We start from the raw sequence: 22,941 nt of genomic DNA, 5'->3' as shown, positions 1-22,941 counted from the left end.
TCTTAGCTAGAGGTCTCTTTGCCTGCTGCAGGGCAAATGTTGTCTCCATTTTGGGCTGAGTGTAAAGTGCAGCCCAGTTTTGGGCCACATAGCGCTAGTGCAGTCTGAGCATAACTGGGCTGTAGTGCGCATGTGTGCCGATGAGCTCTGCTTTGCTGCCAGGCTAGCAGAATTTTTGGCCAAACTCTGAGGTCCAAGCGGAGTGCAGAGCGCCAAAAACTCTGAACTCCACCAGCAGAGCTTACCACTCACTCCTAATATACTGCTATCACTCTGTTGATTCTGAATCTGTGGGAAACAATCCAATTATTGCATGATTGATCTGGCAGCTGGTGAGGCCCCTGGGTACATGTGTGCTTTGGGATAGCTGTCTCCTATCCAGTAGAAGCAGAGTCTGCATCTCTGACATACATCAGTGAAGGGTTTGCCTCATTGATTTGCACTCACATTTGATTTTTGGTGGACAGACGTGTCTAATCTTGATGAAGGTTTGGGAAGAAGGGTAGTGGTTTCTTGAGGGTGTGTTTATCATCTTAATTGTGAGGACCCCAGTGACGCACCAAGAGATGACTTGACATTTTTAGATGTACCTTTTTAGTTCTCGTCTACGGACAGCTCCCAGCTATTTGTTGTCAAAAGACCTAGAGTGTATATAATACCAATACTTAAATTGGGCTATTGGTCAGGCCATTGCTTATCATTAGTAGGTTTTCTAGTCAATCTCATTTGCTCCTTCTTACTCTTGTTTTACTTGTTCTTCCTCTGGAGTGCATCTCCTTTACCATCCTTTTGATTGAACATCTTGTATCTTTCTACTACTGACATTCAGGAAGCTACTTTTCAGGTTTCCTGCAAGACATACTGTTACAAATTATTTACAATTTATATAGTGTGGACTTTGCCTCAACCTAACTGGAGTAGTTTTAACCTCTCACCTCATGCTATTTAGTATTTCATTCTGCTGGTCAATAAGTGCTTCCATTGAAATGCAAGAAGGACTATTTAAGTTCTGAAAATTACACTCAGTCACCACGTGGTTTGTCACATTCACTTATTTATCTCTTATATGCAAACAGAAAATAAACCTTGGAAAAGCCAGTAGGGTAGGCTTCAATGTAATAAACAGCAGTTGTGCATGCAACTTTGTAAATATGATTAATCAGTGCCTGAGTCCACATGTGTTGGCAGATTAATGCCTGTCCTCTTAGCTTGCCAATGCTTGTTTCTTTTTCTTCCAGCAATCTAAGGGAGTGCATATTGTTTCTTTCTTTCACATGTGCTGCTTCCTGCTCACAACTCCACCACCCCCCACTTCACTTGATGGTCTCCCTCATCCCCAGCTCGTTTGTTATTCCCTATCCCATCTTTCTCAACTTTTATTTCAATACTTAGAGCAGACTTTGGGTCAGCCTATTGCTCATCACTAATTGGCTTTTTGTCATTTTCAATTCGTTTCCTTTTTATTCAGTGGATTTCCTTCCTCCCCTGGTGTTTATATTTCTCCTGGCGCAAGGCTTCTTTATTATCACTTTAGTTGTATAACGTACACTTCCACAGCTGACATTCAGGGAACTACTTTTTTATTTTTCTCTCAACTGTCATAGGACTGCATGCATTTTCTTCCTCTGTCCCACGTGTGCTGCTACACCATCACACACCTCCCCTCATGCTCTCCATGTTGCTCCACTCTCATCTGGCTTCATCTTATCCATTGCTTCCACAGCCCCCTCATCCCACTTGGCTTTTTTTTTAATGTTCATCTCCTCACAGATATTCTGATACTCCCCTACTGCTCCCCAACACTCCCTGGTCGCCATTGATTGCTGTCTTGGCAGTTTTCAGTTGCTAAACCACCCCACTAAGTTGCATCTGTTCCTCCCCAGCCTGTTCCTGTCCCATTCGCCATTTTCTAAACTCACATTTTTTGCTTTTCAAAAGTCCTAACATCTGCGATTTGCTGCCATGCCGCTTCTTTCATACACTTTTATTTTAGTCCAGCAGGACTCCTTTGGTCTCGGTTGTTCTTCTGAACTATTTCCTTGACGGTGATCTGTTTTCATTATTACTATTTCACTTAGAAAATATATTGCACGAAATCTATCATAGAACAAAATGTACTTCAAGAAAAGTTACTTTAAGTTCCGTGCGGGATTGTGAAACAAGCTGCGTTCGTTTTTAAACATGTTATTAAGTCTAAAATTCGTAACATATTCGGCAAACATAATAATGAACAAAAATAACACATGTAGCTTTAAAGCATGACCTGCTTTCCATGACACCTCCAGAAAAAATCTACTAGGGAAGGGAATACTCTGGCTTTAATGTGCAAAGCATTCAAACACAAATTTTGTTTGTATGTGTTCGCACATTAAAGCCAAATCACTGTGGCAACAAGTGGGACAGACAAGAACCAATGAAGTGATCCATTATTCTTCTCGTTTTTATTTATAAAACGGCGGTAGTGGAGAAAATGAGTCTGCCTGAAAACAATAAAGTATTGATACGTTGGAGCACAGTGTTCCCAGATCTCACTAAAAAAAGTTTGAAAAGCAGAAGTTAATGTGCTCTGGTGAAATAATACAATGTATATTTCAGCAGTGACAAATTAAAAACATACCTACCTATATCCTGGAAAGACAATTCAAAATACAAACATGGAACTATCACACATATTTGTACCTGCAACTTGACAGTTAGGACCCAGTTAAATGATATTGTGTACATCCAGCTACAGGCAGCCAGGGTTTTTTTGCACTCAACAGCAAAACCTGGAAAATTCAATGTTTTTTAAACAAAATCCTAAAGTTAGCAACTGACCAGTATCTCGTTGGTGATTGTCAGCGAATTTCCGCCTCCTTGTGTTGCTTGATGGGAGTCTGGGCAGTGTGCCAAGTGAGATGTACTCCTCCCCAGGGCGTCGGGTGGTCCTGTGTGTCTCCAGCATCCATGCAGTGTCAGAAAACCGACTGTTAACCGGAAGAGAGGGACAGTAGAGTAAGGGCATCGATGTGTGGCTATCAGGGCCGGACATGTCTTCTATGGTAGGCTGGAACCACTGGAGGCCGATGTATAGTACACCGGGCCGCTCCTGGTGCTTTTATCACTTTTCCTAGCTTCCCGAGGTTAATTACAACAGGCAGAGGGAGGCTTCACAAGAGAGAGAGAAAAAAGAGGGACAGAGAGAAGGTTGGGATGAGAGAGAGAGAGAGAAAAAGAGAGAGAAAGAGAGAGAGAGAGAGAGAGAGAGAGAATGAATTCCCATTATGGATCTGGTGGCATGTAGCTGGAATGGACCTTGTAGATCTGCCCTGGACATTTAATTAGGAGTTCCACACTCACCGACCTACAGGGTTGTTTTCTGTTAACTTGACCCATGTAGGAGTTGCTATCCTTTTTGGCCCAGCCAAAGGACACAGGGCCTGATTTACAAAGTAAACTTAGGGGGTGATTCTGAGACTGGCGGGCGGCGGAGGCCGCCCGCCAGTCTTCCCCCGACAAAATACCGCTCTGCGGTCGCAAGACCGCTGAGGGTATTTTGAGATTTGCCCTGGGCTGGCGGGCGGCCGCCAAAAGGCCGCCCGCCAGCCCAGGGCAAATCTACCTTCCCACGAGGACGCCGGCTCCGAATGGAGCCGGCGTAGTGGGAAGGTGCGACGGGTGCAGTTGCACCCGTCGCGTATTTCAGTGTCTGCTTTGTAGACACTGAAATACTTTGTGGGGCCCTCTTACGGGGGCCCCTGCAGTGCCCATGCCATTGGCATGGGCACTGCAGGGGCCCCCAGGGGCCCCGCGGCACCCCCTACCGCCATCCTGTTCCTGGCGGGTCTCATGGCGGTAGGGGGTGTCAGAATCCCCATGGCGGCGGAGCGCGCTCCGCCGCCATGGAGGATTCTCCCGAGCAGCGGAAAGTCGGCGGGAGACCGCCGACTTTCCGTTTCTGACCGCGGCTGAACCGCCGCGGTCAGAATGCTCGACGGAGCACCGCCAGCCTGTTGGCGGTGCTCCCGTGGTCGGTGACCCTGGCGGTCACCGACCGCCAGGGTCAGAATGACCCCCTTAGACTGTTGCTCTAAACAGCCCAAAAGTCTAAGTTTTTGACATTGGGAAGTCACAAAGGGCATTTACAAGTAGTATCTTTACGTTTGCACTTAGGGTGGATGTCCCACACTCGGGTAGAGAATCTGGACTCTGGGCGGAAAATTTGCACTTGGGGTGGAGTAATTGAAATTTCATACACCTGCAGACAATTAATACCACCTGCAACTCTGCACTACAAACCACAGGAAATTAGCACATATTGAAGGCTCTGGTATTTCCACACATACACTGGCACTGCCTGCCCTGTCCCTGGAAAATCTAACAACATGCTACACTTCAGGAGGAAGAAGTATTGTACTGAGGAGGAGACCCCCAATGTACTCAGTTTCATAGTGAGGCTCTACAAAAAATTGCATGGTCTTCTCCCCCATAGCAGCAGTGCCACACAGAAGGCAGCGCTATAGCAGCATTTGGCTATTGCAGTCAATGTATTGGGGTAGGATGTCCGTACAGTCACAGACTTCAAGAAGAAGTGGCAGGATAAGAAGAGGCAGGTGAAGGAGAAGTACAGCAGGCTAAAGGTGTCCAGAGCTCCCACTTGTGGACCAGCTAGAGCCTGTCTCGATTTCACTGCACTTGAGCAGATGCCCTCAACAACATCCACCTCCACCTGCCCCATGGGCTGCCTGTGAGTGATGACCTCAATGTGGTGCCCGGTAATATGTGATGAATCTAACAATGACACTAAATGATAATTGTTAGAAATGGGGTCTTTGGTTGACAGTCAGGTTACCCCCTGTCCAAGCAAGGACCTTCACTCTATTCAGGATGAAGGAGAATCAAACTTAGATAACCCCAGCTCACCCCCTTGGTATCTTCGCACAAGCAGGCAGGCTTAGCTTCAGAAACAATAGGTTAAGTGTTTGGAGCAACACACACAGTAATACAGTGAACCACTACAAAATAACACAACACAGATTTAGAAAAATAGTAATTATTTTATCTAAATAAACAAGACCAAATACAATAAAAATCCACAATATACAGTTAAAAATATGAATTTAGCGCTTAAAAGCATGAAAACAGTGCCTTGAGGCACAAGCACTGAAAGTTGGTATTATGCAGCGTTGTGACTGAGTCGTGTCCTACAATGCGACGCCAAAGGTGCCGTTTATGGAGTCGTCCGGTCCGTTGGTACAGTACCTTAGTAAACAAGTAGAAAACAGGCTGGTGCACGGAGTCAGGGAGTGAGGCGTTGTGGGCTCCGATGCGGCATTGGTTCCGGTGCCTCAGGGCAGAAGGACAGAGGCATCGCACAGCTGCGTCGGGTCCTTACTGCAGGGTGATGGATGCAAAGTCGGTACCTTGGTTCCATCAGAAACGAAGTCCGGCGAAGTCACGATGTTGTGGGGCAACCTCACAGGGTCGCAATGATGTCATAGGGCAGCAGGTGCTGTGATGGCGTTGGTTCGTCAAGGACGTTGGACTTACGACACTTCGGTATCAGCGAAGTCGGGCAGCATCAGCGGCTGTAGTGCTGCGAGGCCTACAGGGATGTCAGACTTCTATGAGGTCTGCCGTCTTAAGGCAGGCGGCAGCACAGTTCGAGGGTAGCGGCATGAGCATATAGGGTCGTCAGGCTCATCACTCTCAGCGAGCTCCGTGGCCTCAGGGTAGGTGGCGTCGCGGTTCGGGGCAGCGCATCCTTTGCGAAGTCACACTGCGTTGTCTGGCGTTGTTAGACTGGTTTTTCTCCCGGAATTCACATCCAGGGGTCCAGGAACTGTAATAGCACCCTCTAGCAAGCTAGAGTCCACAGCAGGTAGATTCAGGTCTGGTTGGGGAAGCCTTTGCTGTCCCTGAGGCTTCAAAACAGGAGGCAAGCTCTACTCCAAGCCCTTGGAGATACCTTTCAAGCAGGAATGCAAACCAAAGTCCAGTCTCTGTCCCATTCCACAGACAGAAGCAGCAACTGCAGGATAGCCCAACACAGCGCAGTCAAAGGCCAGGGCAGCACTTCTCCGCAGCTCGTCTCAAGGCAGCGGTTCCTCTTGAATCTTTGCAGTAATCTAAAGTCTGGGGTTTTGGGTCCAATACTTATCCCCCTTTCAGCCTTTGAAGTTGACAAGCTTCAAAGCAAAGTCTCAAGTGCTTGTAAGATCCTTCCTTGTCAATGCCAGGCCCCAGCCACACACCGGGGTGTTAAAGACTGCATTGTGTCAGGGCAGGCACAGCCCTTTCAAGTGTGAGAGACCACTCCTCACCACTCTCGCAGCACAGGTGACTCATCAGGATATGCGGGCTACACCCCAGCCCCCTTTGTGTCACTGACTAGAGAGAGGTGCAAACAGACCAACTGTCAAACTGACCCAGACAGGACATCTACAAACAGGCAGAGTCACAGAATGGTGTAACCAAGAAAATGCCTACTTTCTAAAAGTGGCATTTTCAAATACACAATCTAAAAACCAACTTCACTAAAGGATGTATTTTTAAATTGTGAGCTCAGAGACCCTAAACTCCATATTTCTTTGTGCTCCCAAAGGGAATCTGCACTTTAATAAAATTTAAAGGCAGCCCCCATGTTAACCTATGAGAGAGATAGGCCTTGCAACAGTGAAAAACAAATTTGGCAGTATTTCAGTGTCAGGACATGTAGAACACATAAGTACATGCCCCCCATTTAACACTTAACCCTGCCCATGGGGCTACCTAGGGCCTACCTTAGGGGTGCCTTACATGTTTAAAAAGGGAAGGTTTAGGCCTGGCAAGTAGGGACACTTGCCAAGTCGAATTGGCAGTTTTAAAACTGCACACACAGGCGCTGCAGTGGCAGGTCTGAGCCATGTTTACAGAGCTACTCATGTGGGTGGCACATCCAGTGCTGCAGGCCCACTAGTAGCATCTGATTTATAGGCCATGGGCACCTCTACTGCACTGTACTAGGGACTTACTAGTAAATCAAATATGCCAATCATGAAAAGCCAATTACACGTATGCATATGACATAGGAGCACTTTAGCACTGGATAGCAGTGGTAAAGTGCCAAGAGTATCAAAAACAGAGTCCAGCACACATCAACATCCTGGGAAACAGAGGCAAAAAGTTAGAAGAGACCACACCAAAGATACCAAATCTAACATGTGTCCCCCCCAGATGAAAGTGTCTCCATGTCTATGAGGCCACATGAAGCCACACAAAATGATGTGCTTTTGAGGACTGCACTGCCATTGTGTCACAAAACGTAATGTTACAGTGGCACAAGGGGCTCATTAATATGTTCCTTGTTGTGGAGAATGTTTAAGATGTCAATTTTCCAGGAAGATCTCAAAAATAAATTGACCTGTACTCCCCTTAGGCAATCGAGTAATGTGCATCATTGACAACCCTATACACTGACATGGACACAAAGGGGGTCATTATGACCCTGGCGGAAGGCGGAGAAGCGGCGGTAAGACCACCAACAGGCTGGCGGTCTTTCCTCAGCGTATTATGACCATGGCGGTTACCGCCATGGTCATCCGCCGGTTCTCCGTTCCGGCCGCCGGGCTGGAGACCTGGGTCTCCAGCCCGGCGGCCGTCACTATACCTCCGGCGGTATTTTGACCCGGCTTACCGCCGTGGATTTCCTGCGGTTGGAACCGCCATGAAATCCATGGCGGTAAGCACTATCAGTGCCAGGGAATTCCTTCCCTGGCACTGATAGGGGTCTCCCCCACCCCCCACCCCGACTCCCTCCCCTACACCCCCCACCACCCCTGCCACCCCCTAAAGGTGGCAGGGCCCCCCTCCCCACCCCGACCCCCAACATCACAGAACTCACACACACCCGACACGCACGCAGGCACCACCAACACACACACGCACACACACCGACATACATGCCTACATCCACACACACAGTCAGACACGCACAACCACATACAAACATACACGCACACATCCATACAGACATACCCACAGACATACACGCACTCATTCCCAATACACGCAACACCCCCGCAAGCATACACGCACTCACACACCCCATCTACATACACAGACGCACACCCCCATGCACCCACACAACACACAACACCCCGCCACCCCCCTCCCCTAACGGACGATCAACTTAACTGATCCGTCAATCCTCCGGGAGGGGATGGGAGCTATGGGGGCTGCTCCGCCAACGCCACACCGCCAACAGAACACCGCCACGCCGAATCACAGGACGTGATTCAGTGGGCGGTGTTCTGTTGGCGTGGCGGTGAAGGTGGAGCAACCTCCACTTCCCCGCCGTCCGCCAGTATGGCTGTTGGCGGCTCTCCGTCGGAAAAAGGACGGAGAGCAGCAAACAGTCATAATACGCCGAGCGGCAAACCGCCACTACTGGCGGTCTTCCACACGGCGGTCCCTCAGCGGTCTTGTAAAAAGACCGCCGAGGTTGTACTGACCCCCAAAATCTGTATCAGGGACTTTTGACTCTTGAAAACATCTGTTGACAAACTATGGCCTTCATTATGACTTTGGTGGTCTTTTTGCAAGACCGCCAAAGCCACGGGTGCCAGAAGAACGCCTGTGCTTTTGGTCTTCCGCCACCCATGTTACGAGTACTGCTGGATTTCCTCCACATTTTGGTCGGAAATCAAGCAGTACTCATGCCGGCAGGTGGAGGCTCAGGGGTGGTTACACCACTGGCCCCGCCCTGCAAAAAGTCCTCTGCCAGCCATATTACGACCTGTAATACTGCTTGGCACTGTCCTTATGGCGAGGCGCTGCCCGAGGTGGAAGTGCCTGTTCCCGCTGCCTGCCGGACGACCTCCTTCCCGGATAAAGTAAGTTGGGTGTCTGACAGGGGCAGGGGGTAGAAGGGTGTGGGGTGTTGTTTGTGAGTGGGTTTTGTCTGGGTGTGTGAACGTAAGTGTGTATGCTTGTATGTATGCAAGTATGAATGTAAGTGTGCATGCATGTATGAATATAAGTGTGTATGCGAGTATGAGTGTTGTGGTGAATGCGAGTATGAGTGTTGTGGTGAATGCGAATATGAGTGTTGTGGTGAATGCGAGTATGAGTGCTGAAGTGAATGCGTGTATGATGCATGTGAGTGAATGCATGTATGTCAGTGTTGGTGAATGAGTGTATGCGGGGTGCGTGTGGGTGTCTGTGTGCTTGTGCATGTATGTGGGGAGGGGGTGGAGGTGCTGTACCTGGAGGGGGGTGGAGGGTTGGGGGTAGGGGGAGTGGGTTGCTGTACCTGGAGGAGGTGGGGGTGGAGGGTTGGATGTGGGGGAGGGGGGCGCTGTACCTGGAGGGGCATGGGGGTTGGGGGTTTGGGGGGCTTATTGTGGTTGCTGGGGATGGGGGGATTTGTCTGCCAGTGACAGGGATCCTAATACCACTGGCGGTCTTCTGTGGACCACCGGGTTGGAGATGCTCATCTCTGGCCCAGCGGGTCCGACCACCCTGGTGGTCTGAGCGGAGATGTGGCGGGTTGGCAGAGGCCAACCTGCCACACTCATAATGTGGTGGTCTTCACCGCCAGAAGACCGCCAGGGTCATAATGAGGGCCTATGTGTATGCCTTACAGAAAAGTTTTAGGATGGAATTTATGGACAGAGTGTTAAATGGCCACCAATCATCACCGACAACACACTGTGCAACCACATAAAGCCCAGAACATAACTAGTGGCTCAAGAGAAAAAAGTGTCAACCAGCTGGTCACGCACCTACATACCCTGCCTTTTGTTAGGTACAATGGCCCTGTTTCTTGGATTTATACCTATATTAGGGCTCAGAGGTATGTATAAGCCCTGACGTACTGCAATGTTGTGTAAGACAAAACAGGCTACTGTAATCTCGCACACAACTTCAAGGGAGTACAGCAGCACGCCCCCAGTATGGTCAAGACATCTGAAACGTGACTTTAGGACTCCAAACGTATGCTCAATTATGGCTGGTGTCCATATGTGGGCCCTACTGAACCTCTGCTGAGGTACAGTGATTACATACCTGTATGGTGTGAGGAGATGAGGGGAGAGTGCATATGCAGCATCACCCATGGAAGAAACATTGCATATTTTGTTGTATGTCCCTGTTGCATTTCTTATGCTACTTAGATATGAAATGGTACATGCAGTGTCTGTTGGCATCATGTATGTGTAGCAAGAAATAAATTACATGTGATGGATGTGTATGAAAACAACTTTATACATATACAAATGTCTGTGTGTACTTACCCAAAAGCAGCATGTTGCCAAATTCTTTCCCTGCTAGCCGCCAGGCCAGAGGTGACCGCAGAATATGTAGCTGTCATGTGTACTACCAGGGAACACTGCATGCATGTCTTTAAAGAAGTCACTGGCATCACACACACCCTGCATATTGATGGAGAGCCAGGGGTGTCTGCTGTGGAAGATGTGGTCATTGTGGCAAGTTGGCTGAAATACACAAGTGAAATTGATTGTACGACCCACACATGGGAAGCGGGATAAAATGTAAAAAACCCTGTCAAACCTTTGCCTTCCTGCCAGTTTATGGGGCATACGTATGTACTGGTGCTCTCTTCTATTTATGCAGTGCAGTACCTGATGGCCATAGAGTGCGGTGGGAGATGGTGTTGAAGGCCTCAACTTGTCCGCCACCTTCAACACCATCTCCCACTGCACTCTACGAACTTGTCTCCACGATGCTGGCATCCTAGACAAGGCACTAGAATGGATCACCTCCTTCCTCTCAGACAGGACCCAAATAGTACGACTCCCCCCTTCTACTCAGAGGCCACCAAGATCATCTGTGGTATCCTGCAAGGCTCCTCTCTGAGCCCCACTCTCTTCAACCTCTACATGGCCCCCCTAGCCACCATCGCCAGACACCACGCACTCAACATCATCTCATACGCTGATGACACTAAGCTAATCATCTCCCTCACCAATGACCCGCACACAGCCAAAGCCAACTTCCACAACTGAATGATGGCAGTCACCGCCTGGATGAAGGAGAGCTGCCTCATGCTAAATACCGAAAAACAGAAGTCCTCGTCATCGGCAACAAACCCTCAGCCTGGGACATCTCCTTGTGGCCCACTGCCCTCGGAAGCACTCCGGCCCCCACCGAACACACCCGGAACCTCGGATTCATCCTGGACTCAACACTCTTGGTGAACCGTCAAGTCAGCCCAGTCTCCACCGCCTGTTTCAGCACAATGCGCATGCTCCGGAAGATCTTCAAATGGATCCCAACCGAATCAAAAAGAACAGTCACCCAGGCCCTCATCAGCAGCCGCCCGGACTACGGCAACGCACTCTACGCCGGAACTACCACCAAGGTATGGAAAAAACTACAACGCATCCAGACCGCCTCGCCCGTCTCATCAAGAACGCCCCCAAACACAGCCACACCTCTGCCCTACTGAGAGACCTGCACTGGCTCCTAATAGACAAGAGAATTACATTCAAACTTCTCATGCACGCATACAAAGCCCTCCACAACGCCGACTAGAATACCTCAACCAGAGACTCCACTTCCACATGCCCACCAGGCAGCTCCACTCAGCCGACCTCACCCTCGCCGCCTTCCACACACATGCAGAAGGCCACAGCCGGAGGAAGGTCCTTCTCCCACCATGCCACCAAGACCTAGAACTCCTTTCCCATCCACCTTAGAAGATCTCCCACTCTATTGCAATTCAGAAAAGACCTCAAAACTGGACTCTTCACCTGATCCCCTCTGTTCTTCGACGACCACTCACTTACTGGCTCCACACCCCAGCGCCTTGAGCCCCTAATGGGTGGCTAGCCGTGCTTTACAAGTGCACTGATTGATTGATTGATTGATTGATGGCCAAAATGTCACTGGACACCCTCTTGAATGAGCCAATGGCAAAGAAATGGAGAGCTACTAGGATCTTTTTTATTTTGGTTTGAGCTCATACAACCATGAAAAAAACAATCATCAAAGACAAATACATTAATATCATTGCAGGCTACTGATTTTGAAAACATACTATAGAATAAGACCACAGCCTAAATAACCATTTCTAATATATCAGATGTACACCCCGAAAAGTCTTCAATACATGCAATTCAATAATATTTCTATTTAAACACCCTGAAGCAATATAATGATGCAGGACAGTCTTTGCCCATTCATAAATCCGGCATGATATAACCGTTCATACTTAATCAATCTAAAGCGCCAGATAAACCCCTAATTTTGTGTTTTTGAAAAGCCAAACATATACAGAGTTGGGAAGATATAGGCGCTCATTACAACCCTGGTGGTCGGTGATAAAGCGGCGGTAATACCGCTAACAGGCCGGGGATAAAAAAAATGGAATTACGACCATGATGGAAACCGCCAACACAGACAGCCACTGTAACACTCCGACCGCCACGGCGGTACAACAAACACCGCAGTGGTAACTGCCCACACTATTACAAGGCACCAATCTACCAGCTTTTCCGGGGCGGTACCAACGCCATCAAAAGCACGGCGGAAACAGTCTTTGGAAGGGAAACCACTCACCTCTCGACACTCAACGAAGAACCAGGACGCCATGGAGCCCGAACTACAAGTGTTACCAATGTTGGTGTATCTTCTCACCTACCAGGAGTACGAACAGCGGCGGCGACAACCATGGTGAGTACTGCAACCAGCACACAGGGGAGGGGAGGAGGGAAAAGAGAGTGACACACACATGCAAAATGCAACACCCCCACCCCGACCCCCAACAACACACACACACATATCCAATCACATCACAGATACAACCCGTCACCCCCTGGAAGAACGCAAGGACCAAACAAAACTAACTAGTGTAATATTCGAACAATCAGATAGCCCAAGAGAACAGTAAATAATCAGTATACACAAATATCTACAGCAAGTACAGAAGTCCATACACTGTCCCATGAAATGTCTGTGGACCAGTGGTCCCAAAAAGCATGTGCGAAGCCCACACATGACACCTGCCTCAAAACAGAGAGAACACTGCAGGGCATCAGTTCGAAAAAAAAACAGGCACTTCAGAGGGAAGGGGGGGGGGGCACCTCAGCCGGATGATGGGACGACGTCACTGCTCCTCGAGGGGGCCTCATGCCCACTGCTTGGTCCTGGGGAGTGCAAAGCCACAGTCTCACAAGTCTCTCAAGTGGGTCCACTGCCCACTGCTTGGTCCTGGGGAGTGCAAAGCCACAGTCTTTCAAGTCTCTCAAGTGGGTCCACTGCCTACTGCTTGGTCCTGGGGAGTGCAAAGCCACAGTCTCCCAAGTCTCTCAAGTGGGTCCAATGCCCACTGATTGGTCCTGGGGAGTGCAAAGCCACAGTCTCTCAAGTCTCTCAAGCAGGTCCACTGTCCACTGCTTGGTCCTGGGGAGTGCAAAGCCACAGTCTCTCAAGTGGGTGGTTTGCCCACTGCTTGCTCCTGGGGAGGTCAAAGCCACAGTCTCTCAAGTCGGTGACATGTTTCACTGATTCTGGAAGGAGCTTTGTGCCCAGAGTGCTTCATCCCACCAAGGACTGTGTTAGTGGATGCTTTTCTCCACTGGTTCTGGAGGGGGCTTTGTGCCCAGTGATGCTGCTCCTGGGGTGTGGCATGTATATTTTGTCTCACCTGTGTGTCACAGCCACGGAACAGGTAGCATGATACTCCATGGAAGCAGACCCACACTCCATCCTGCAGCGACTTAGGCTGCCAATTGCTGGTTCATGTCAGTGCTGGAAGTGGTGTCTCAAGTGTCATGTCCAGGATCCAGGGCGTCACCTACAGACTCTGACGGCTGCACACTGGGGATGGGGATGACGTCCGACAGAGTGGCATTGGCTGTGCACGTGGCGGTGCTGATGGTGGTGCAAGCGGCGGTGGCTCCGGCAGAGATGCTGCCAGTGCTGGCCGTAGTGCACGTGACTGTTGCAGTGGATGGAGACACAATACTGTCTCCGGCAGCCTCGGATGGCTGATCCTTGGTGGGGATGCTGCAGACTGATGTTGTGGCAGTGCAGGTTGCGGTGCAGGTGGCGGTGCAGGTGACGATCTGAGCGGCGGTGGTGACGGGGGTGCAAGAGCCTGCCATCCCTGATGAGTTGGTGGTCACCAGCCCCTCACCAGGTTACATCGTGGCCAGAGATGTTATGCCTTAGGCTTCTGGCCCTTCCCCATCTTGACAGTCGCTGTAGGGACCTTGACACTGTCCACTCTGTGTTTGTGCGAGGCCTTGCTGGGTGGGTGGTGTGACTATCCCCTGCTTCAAGCCGGTCCATTTTTTAGCTTTGCAGGTGGTGGAATAGGGTGGTCCTTCTTTTCCGTCAGTGGCACACTGGCAGTTCTGATGGGTGCCCCCTTTGACCGTACTGGAGTAGCAGGGACCACAGCGGATGCAGATTTGGTGGCTGAGATGATGGGCTGAGATCTAGACATCCTGGCCCTAAGAGAAGGACGGGGGAGGTGTAGGGAAGAGCTCCAGGTTAGCTAGGTAATTCTTTTTGTTTTGGACACACTGGGACGGGACGACGGAGGGGGTTTGGGAGTGGAGGAAGAGGTAGTGGTCATAGGAGGTGTACGTCTGCTGAGTTTGGGTGAAGGTGCATGGGTTGGAGGCTGTTGTGAGGTGGATGGCTGTTGAGTGGGTGTGTGACGGCGTTTGTGTACTTTGGGAGGAGGGTTCACAGACACACTGGGAGAGGACACAGGGGACATGTGAATGGTAGTGGGGGTGGTTGCACATGAGCGGTGTGTAGTGATGGGCGTGCTGATGATGGAGGTAATGGCTGAGGATGTAGTGCATGCAGGTGTGAGTGGTGACGAGACAGTGAGGGAGGTGGAGGACGTGGAGGAGGGGGACACAGTGGAGGAAGTGGATGTTGGTGTGTCTGCATGGGTATGGTGCTTGTGTGAGTGCCTGTGGGATGTGTGGTGCTTATGTTTGCCTGAGCCACTTTTGTGTGTTGATGTGTGCATGCTGGTCTGATGGTGTGCTTGGGATAGGCTGAGGTAGAGGGGATTGGGTCTGGGTAGAGGAAGTTGGAGGGGGAGGCTGGACACAGGGACAATGGCTGCCATCAGTGCTGAGGCCAGAACCTGAAATGCTCTCTGTTGGGCCGCCACGGCAGAACGAATGCCCTCCAGGTATGTATTTGTTTGTTGCAAATGTCTCTCGACACCCTGGATGGCATTCAGAATAGTTGACTGCCCAACCGTGAGTGATCTCAGGAGGTCAATAGCCTCCTCACTGAGGGCGGCAGGGCTGACTGGGGCAGGGCCTGAGGTGCCTGGGGCGAAGGAGATGACCACCCTCCTGGGTGAGCTGGCACGGGAAACACGCTGAGGGGCTGTTGGGAGGGCAGTGCTGGTAGGGGGGGTGGCGACTGTACCTGTTGAGCTCCCATCAGCGCTGGTGTCCCCTCCTGTCCCCGTCGTGGAGCTCCCCTCACCCTCCGTCCCACTGGTGCCTTCAGACTCCGTAGATTCACCCTCATGGGCTATGTGGGATGCAGCTCCCTCCATCTCCGGTGCCTCTGCTCCTCTTCCAGATGATGCTAATGCACACAAGGACAGGGTGACAAAACAAGAAGGGGGGGAAAGACAGAGGAGACACATGGTCAATGCCTGCAACACCACTACTGTTGGTGGACACAACACAGGGAGCAGCCCTATGCGCTAGGCCATGCACTAGCAGTTAGTAGGAAAATCACCTGCCCATGGGGGACTATGCCTAACCCCATTTGCTGCACACCTGAAACCCACAGAAGGCTGACTAGTTGTAGATGCCTACTAACACTATTGGGGTTGGAGTGCCAAGAGCCTGACTAAAAAGGGACCTACCCTACCAAGTTCGCCCTGGCCGAGGGGAACCCATAGCCCACATCCTCCATCCAGACACCTCAAAAAAGCATGCAGAGTCAGCTGATTGAGACTTCACTCATCCCGTTGTGGCTACTGTGATGCCCTCTAGTACCCATCCAACTTTGGATCCAGAACATTAGGGGGGTCATGGTGCAACGGGCACCCCTTCCACATTGGGAGGCCAGCCCCAGGTGGGCCTCCGCCGTCTTCTTGCTCCAGCGGCGCAGGTCCTCCCATCTCTTGAGGCAGTGGGTGCTCCGGCTATGATAGACCCCCAGGGTCCACACGTCCTTTGCGATGGCACGCCAAATATCCTTCTTCTGGTGGGCGCTGACCTAGAGGAAAGTTATAGGATGAAAGGAAATTACTCCACTGTCCGGTTCGTCATACTCATTGCCCACCAGTTCCCACCCATGCCCTGACACACATACACTCACCATCCTCACATGCAGGCCTCAGCCCCCAACCCCACATGTATCTTCCTTCCATCTTCCATCCACACCACTCCATACATTCATGAACCACGCATAATGCTCACAGTGTACTCCCCTGTTTGTCTGGAGGACCGTAGAGTAGCGTGTACTGGGGGAGGACCCCATCCACTAGTCTCTCCAACTCCTACGAAGTGATGGCAGGGGCCCTTTCCCCAGACACTGTAGCCATTGTTATCCAGACACAGGTCACAGCAGCACTTGCAGTGTAGGTCCTCTCCTGTTGAAGGTCAGGTATCAAGTGAGTGAACAGATAGAAAATGGTGGTCATGTCCGCGGCGGTGCGTACCGTCACCGCCGGCGTACATCGTCTTTGGCTCCTGGAACCCATAGGACCCAATCATAACCAATGCTGAATTGCGCGGCGGTCTTAGACCGCCTACCGCGACGCAGCACAATGCAAGCACAATTACCTAATTTCCCCTTGTCCCTCCTTACAGGTGAGGCAGCCACCATTTTAGGGTGGCACATGGCATGGCACCTAACTGTGTCACAGCACATTTGGGCAGAAATACGGACAGACAACGCCACACATGGATTTACTTACATTACTACAAAACCACTTGTGCAACCTATGTGGTACATGACCCTCTGCTCACCATTCTCCTACATAGGGCACATCCGCTGGGGCAGATGATGAGATGGCGTCATCCTCTGGTGTACAGACCCCTGGAGGACCTGTCGACAATGGAAGCCAGACACATCATTATAACCTACAGACTTGATCGTGCCACAATCCAAGAACTGTGTGCCCAATTGGGGCCTGACCTGATGTCAGCTATCCGCCATCCCACAGTTATCCCCCCTCTAGTGTATGTCCTGTCAGGCCTCCATTTTCTGGCAAGTGGTTCCTTCCAAACAACAGTGGCCATGGCATCAGGGATGTCTCAGCCAATGTTTTCTAAAGTATTGACCAGAGTGTTGTCAGCCCTGCTGAAACAAATGCGCAGCTACATCGTATTCCCCCAGGTGGAGGATTTGCCCACAGTGAAAGCTGACTTCTATGCCCTGGGACATATCCCCAACATAATTGGTTCCATCAATGGTACACATGTGGCATTTGTCCCCCCGCAGAAGTGAACAGGTGTACAGAAATCAAAAAAGTTACCATTCTATGAATGTACAGATGGTGTGTTTGGCAGACCAGTACATATCTCAAGTGAATGCCAAGTATCCTGGCTCTGTGCTTGCATGACGCTTACATTTTGAGGAATAGCAGCATCCCCTATGTGATGGACCAACTCCAGAGGCTCCGTGTGTGGCTAATAGGTGAGCCCAAGGTCCCCACACAGTATGAATAGGTGTCTGGGTATGGGGTAGTCCCTAAAGGTTAGTGTGTGTCTAACAGATTTCGCTCAACATTTGCAGGTGACTCTGGTTACCTCAGCCTCTCATTGCTACTGACCCCAGTGAGGAATGCCAGGACAAGGGCAGAGGAACGCTACAATAAGGCACATGGGCAAAATAGGTGTCTAAATTGAGCGGACTTTCGGCCTCCTGAAGGCCAGATTCTGGTGCGTCCATATAACAGGTGGCTCCCTATACTACTCACCAAAGAAGGTGTGCCAGATAATCGTGGCATGCTGCATGTTGCACAACCTGGCTTTGCGACGCCAGGTGCCTTTTCTGCATGAGGATGGGTCTGATGATGGTATTGTGGCATCTGTGGAGCCTGTGGACAGTGAGGAAGAGGAAGAAGATATTGTCAATCGAAACAACATCATCATGCAGTACTTCCATTGAGACACAGGTAAAGTGACTGGCGCTGCTCATCTCATATCTGACTACTGTAGGATATTATATAAGTCAGCCTCCTAACCTCTGTGTATGGACCCTGACAGTTCACTTTGGGTTTCCATTTCACAGATCTGGGTACCTCATTCAGCCTTTTTTGCTATGTTTACTGCTGCCCAACAATCGTCATACATTGGTATGTGCAAATGAACATTAACATTGATATTTGTCGAAGAAGTTGTAATTATACATTTGTGAAAGTACAGACTGACTCCAGATTGTTTTGTGATTCAAGGGTGTTCATTTATGGGCTAATGTGTATAGGGGTATGTGGAAGGGGCTGGGGTGATGGTGGAGGAACGTTCAGGATAGAGTAAAGTCTCTTGGTATCACAGGTGCATTGTCCAAGGGGGCATAGGAAGTAGAGCAATGGTAGTTCAAGGTGGACAGGGTGACATAGTGGGACAAAAGGGTGACAATCAGGATAGTCTTATTTCCTGGTGGGGGTCTTGGCAATGTTCTCTGTCTTCCTCCTGGATTGCAGAGACCGTTTGCGGGGTGGTTCTCTTTCTGCAGGGGGTGGGGTGCTGGTGGTCTGTTGGTCCTGTGGCGGGGCCTGCTGTCCACTAGCGCCGGTGGACATGGAAGGCTGTTCATCGTTTGGGCTGGTGTCAGGGGCCCGGTGGTGTGCCACTGACTCCCTCATGGTGTTGGCCAGGTCTGCCAGCACCTCTGCAGTGGTGACCAGGTTGGTGTTAATGGACTTCAAGTAATCCCTGATCCCCAGGTATTGTCCCTCCTGCAGCCGCTGGCTCTCCTGAAACTTGGCAAGTACCGTGCCCATGGTCTCTGGGGAATTGTGGTATGCTCCCATGATGTTTGATAGTGCCTTGTGGAGGGATAGTGCCTTGTGGAGGGTCGGTTCCCTGGGCCTGTCCTCCCCCTGTCGCACAGCAGTCCTCCCAGCTTCCCTGTTATCCTGTGCCTCTGTCCCCTGAACTGTGTGCCCACTGCCACTGACCCCAGGTCCCTGATTGTCCTGGGTTTGTGGGGTTGCCTGGGGTCCCTGTAGTGGTGGACACACTGCTGATTGACATGTCCTGGGGACAGTTGCATGGGACCTGCTGGGGATGCTGTGGTGGTGTTTCCTGAGGGGGGAGGTACTGTGGTGGTTTGGGACTGTGGCAGGGGAACCAACTGTCCAGAGGTCCCTGATGGGCCGGGCTGGTCATCTTGATCCAGGCGTGCAGAGCTGCTGTCATCACTGTGGGCCTCTTCTGGGGGGGGAGGCTGGATATGGCTGGCACCTCCTGTCCTGTGATGTTGTGTAGGGGTTCTTTGGGGTGCAAATGCATTGTAATTGTATCTGTGTGTGTCATCTTGTGCAATGGGTGTGTTTCCCTCTACTACTGTGCTTGCAATATCACCTTGGCCCTTGTGTGAGTGGTGATTGTGTGCCCGGGCTGAGTCTCTCCCTTGGACATGCTTTGGTGATGTGTGTCCATGCAGGTCTGTGATGGGTGTCCATGCATTGGTGTAACATGCAGGGCTTGGTATTGGGATGTGTGGGTTGTGATAGTGGGGTATATGTGAGGTGGTGGAGTGATGGGTGTGGGGTTTGTGATGACATGCAGGTAGAGTGGGGGGATACAATAGTATAGAGTTGACTTACCAGAGTCCCGGCCTCCTGCTACTCCTGCAAGGCCCTCAGGATGCATGATTGCCAAGACTTGCTCCTCCCATGTTGTTAGTTGTTGGGGAGGAGGTGGGGGTCCACCGCCAGTCCTCTGTACGGCTACCTGGGGTCCGGATACCATGGAACGTACCTTCCCCCGTAGGTCGTTCCACCTCTTCCTAATGTCATCCTGTGTTCTTGGATGCGTTGACCCTGACGACAATTCTCCACCATAGCTCCATATTCCTAGCAATGGAGGGCTGCTGCAACTGTGATCCAAATAACTGTGGCTCTACCTGGATGATTTCCTCCACTATGACCCTGAGCTCCTCCTCAGAAAACCTGGGGTGTCTTTGAGGTGCCATGATGTGGTGTGAGTGATGTGTGAGGTGATGGTTGATGTGATGCGTGGGGTGATGTGTTGGGGTGTGTGGTGTTTTATGCATGGAGGGTGTATGAGTGATTGTGTTGTGTGCCTCTGGATGCTGGTGTTGTCTTTGCTTTTCTGTCTCTCTGCTTCTTCCAAATATTTCGTTGTAAGGGGTTGTGGGTAATGTGGGTGTGTGTTTTATATTGGATTGGGTGTGTGGGTGTGGTGGTTGTATGTGTAGCAGGTGTGTGTAGTTTGAATTGTCCAATGTAGTTGTGTTTTGTAAATGTGTGTGTATTTTGAGCGCGGCGGTGTGTCCCGCCAATGGTTTATCGCGGTTGAATGACCGCCGCGTTGATTCGTGGGTCATGATAATGTGGGCGTATTGCTGTTGGCGTGACTGTGTGGGTTTTGGTACCGCCAATTTATCACTGACCTTTGGTGTGGCGGACTTGTGTGGGTGTCTGTATTGTGGAGGATTTCTAAGTGTGTCATAATACCCGTAGTGGATTTCCGCCGCGGACACGGTATGTTTGTGGCCGTCAACACGGCAGTCAGCGGACTTTACCGCCAGGATTGTAATGAGGGCCATAATGCAAAAGAAAAAAAAAGAGCTGAGGGGGCCTCACTATAAAGTGCTAATAGTATATCTCAATGGCTTTCAAGAATTATCAGCTTATAATAAGCTACCTTAAAGTGCATCAGACTTACATGCCCTAAAGTATTAAGAAATAGAGCTGGCATATGCTATCCTACTTATAGTACAATTGAACAAAGTGCCATGTGCCTAGCCACCTAAAAAAGTAAGAATATCAAAACTGGAGAGATATGATGCAGAAAAAGCAACTTGGGGAACCATGCTATAAAGTGCCTACAACAGAACTCAATACCCTTCAAGCAACATCAGGCTGTATTTAAATTACAATAAAGTGCAACAGCCTTATACTAACTAAGGTGCTAAAGAAAAGGGCAGCTGGCATTTAGAATATATGGAACCAATACCCTTCCTCATCAAATAGGCAGCAAAACATTGATCAGGGACATCCAAATATATTCTATGCCGGGCATTAGGAGTGTGGTATGTCAACCATTGAGAGAGAAAGGACATTCTCTTAAAATTTGCCTCTCTCAGCGACTTATCCTCCAACTCAGAGATAGCCTGCCAATCGTCCTCTGTAAAGCTATATTGAGTTTTCTGATAAATTGTTTCAAGGACCCAAGTATAATACCCTGGCCAAAAATACTGTGGAGCAACCTACACCCGTTTCCTATGCAATAAGCCTGCTCCCAACCAATGCACAGAAGACCTGATGTGGTTCCTGGCGGAGATCATATGAATTAGACACAAAATAAGTTAGCTGAAAAAACTCCACATAAAGTGGTTATTGTGGCACCCACACCACCTGATTACCTTGTCCCATGTTATACATTTTTCCCTTATCACAAAATCCCTGAGATCCTTAAAACCATATGATGGCCAAAAAGACAACACAGCCCTTAATAAAGACAGGCCAAAATATTTACATTCCTGAATCTGCAGATAGTTGATGCCTGATGGAATTCAGTAGTATTTGTTTAGGGCTTTTATCCTAAACCCGAACTCCTGAAGTGTTTTGTATCTTGTTTTCTTTGGCAATTTGGATTTTTTTTTAAAGAGCTGGCAAGATATTTGCAGATTCCTGCACCATTTTCCTTAAACAATAATCATCTAATACTACCTTGTCTTCAAAAAATCTTCATACTAGATTAAGGGCCAGATGTAGGTAGGAATCCTTTTGCGAGTTGCAAATTGCGAGTCCCAGCGACTTGCAATTTGCAACTCGCAAAAGGAAATGCAGAAAGGTGTCTCAGACACCTTCTGCGACTCGCTATGGGGTCGCAAAGACCCACCTCATAAATATTTATGAGGTGGGTCGCAGTTTGCGACCCCATAGCGAGTCCTAGGCACTCACGGGGATGGTGGCCTGCTGGAGAGAGCAGACCACCATGTCCGTGACTGCTTTTCAATAAATTAGTTTTTTTTTTCTCTTTGCAGCCTGTTTTCCTTAAAGGAAAACGAGCTGCAAATAGAAAAAATACTGAAACCTTTTTTTTTTTTTTTTTTTCAGAGTAGGCAGTGGTCCATAGGACCACTGCCTGCTCTGAAAAAATATTTTTTTTGCATTCACAAAGGGGAAGGGGTCCCATGGGGACCCCTTCCCGTTTGCGAATGAGATACCATCCACTTCAAGTGGATGGTAACTGCGAGTTGATTTGCGACCGCTTTCGCGGTCACAAATCAACTCTACATCGCGATGCGGTCGCAAATAGGAAGGGAACACCCCTTCCTATTTGCGAGTCTGAATCACATTTTGCAAGTCAGTCCCGACTCGCAAAATGTGATTCTGCATCGCGTGAGGGCTTTTGCGCCTCGCAAACAGTGTTTTTCGCTGTTTGCGAGGCGCAAAAGCCTTCCTACATCTGGCCCTAAGAAACGCTGCTTGAGAGTATGTCTGCATATGAGGTAGCATCAGGCCTTCTTGAACCTTCTTGAGCTGCAGGGTGGTAAATTCAGTCCTGGGGCATCCTTATTTAAAAATAAAACTTCTAAAAAGAGACTGAAGTTCCAGAATATAACTGCTATTAATTTTAATAGGAAAGTTAGAAAACAGAAACAAAAATAATGGTAAGACCGACATTGTAGGTAATGCCACCCTTCCAATATTCATCAAAGGTAGGAGAGACCATCTATCCAGTAATTCTTGAGCCTTCCTCTGCATAGTGATATAATTCAGCTGAAATATCTGAGAAAGATTTCCAGTTACATAAATGCTTA

At 49.7% G+C, this 22,941-nt stretch overlaps 1 pseudogene; it reads right to left on the bottom strand.

The window, feature by feature from the left end:
- Positions 1-22,218: 22,218 nt before the first annotated feature.
- On the bottom strand, positions 22,219-22,341 carry LOC138286292 (small nucleolar RNA SNORA35; annotated as a pseudogene).
- Positions 22,342-22,941: the final 600 nt, after the last annotated feature.

This window comes from Pleurodeles waltl, chromosome 3_1 (genome assembly GCF_031143425.1).
Source record: "Pleurodeles waltl isolate 20211129_DDA chromosome 3_1, aPleWal1.hap1.20221129, whole genome shotgun sequence".
NCBI classification, from domain to species: domain Eukaryota; kingdom Metazoa; phylum Chordata; class Amphibia; order Caudata; family Salamandridae; genus Pleurodeles; species Pleurodeles waltl.
The sequence above is the reverse complement of the archived record's forward strand: the minus strand, read 5'-3'. Positions and strand labels throughout refer to the sequence as shown.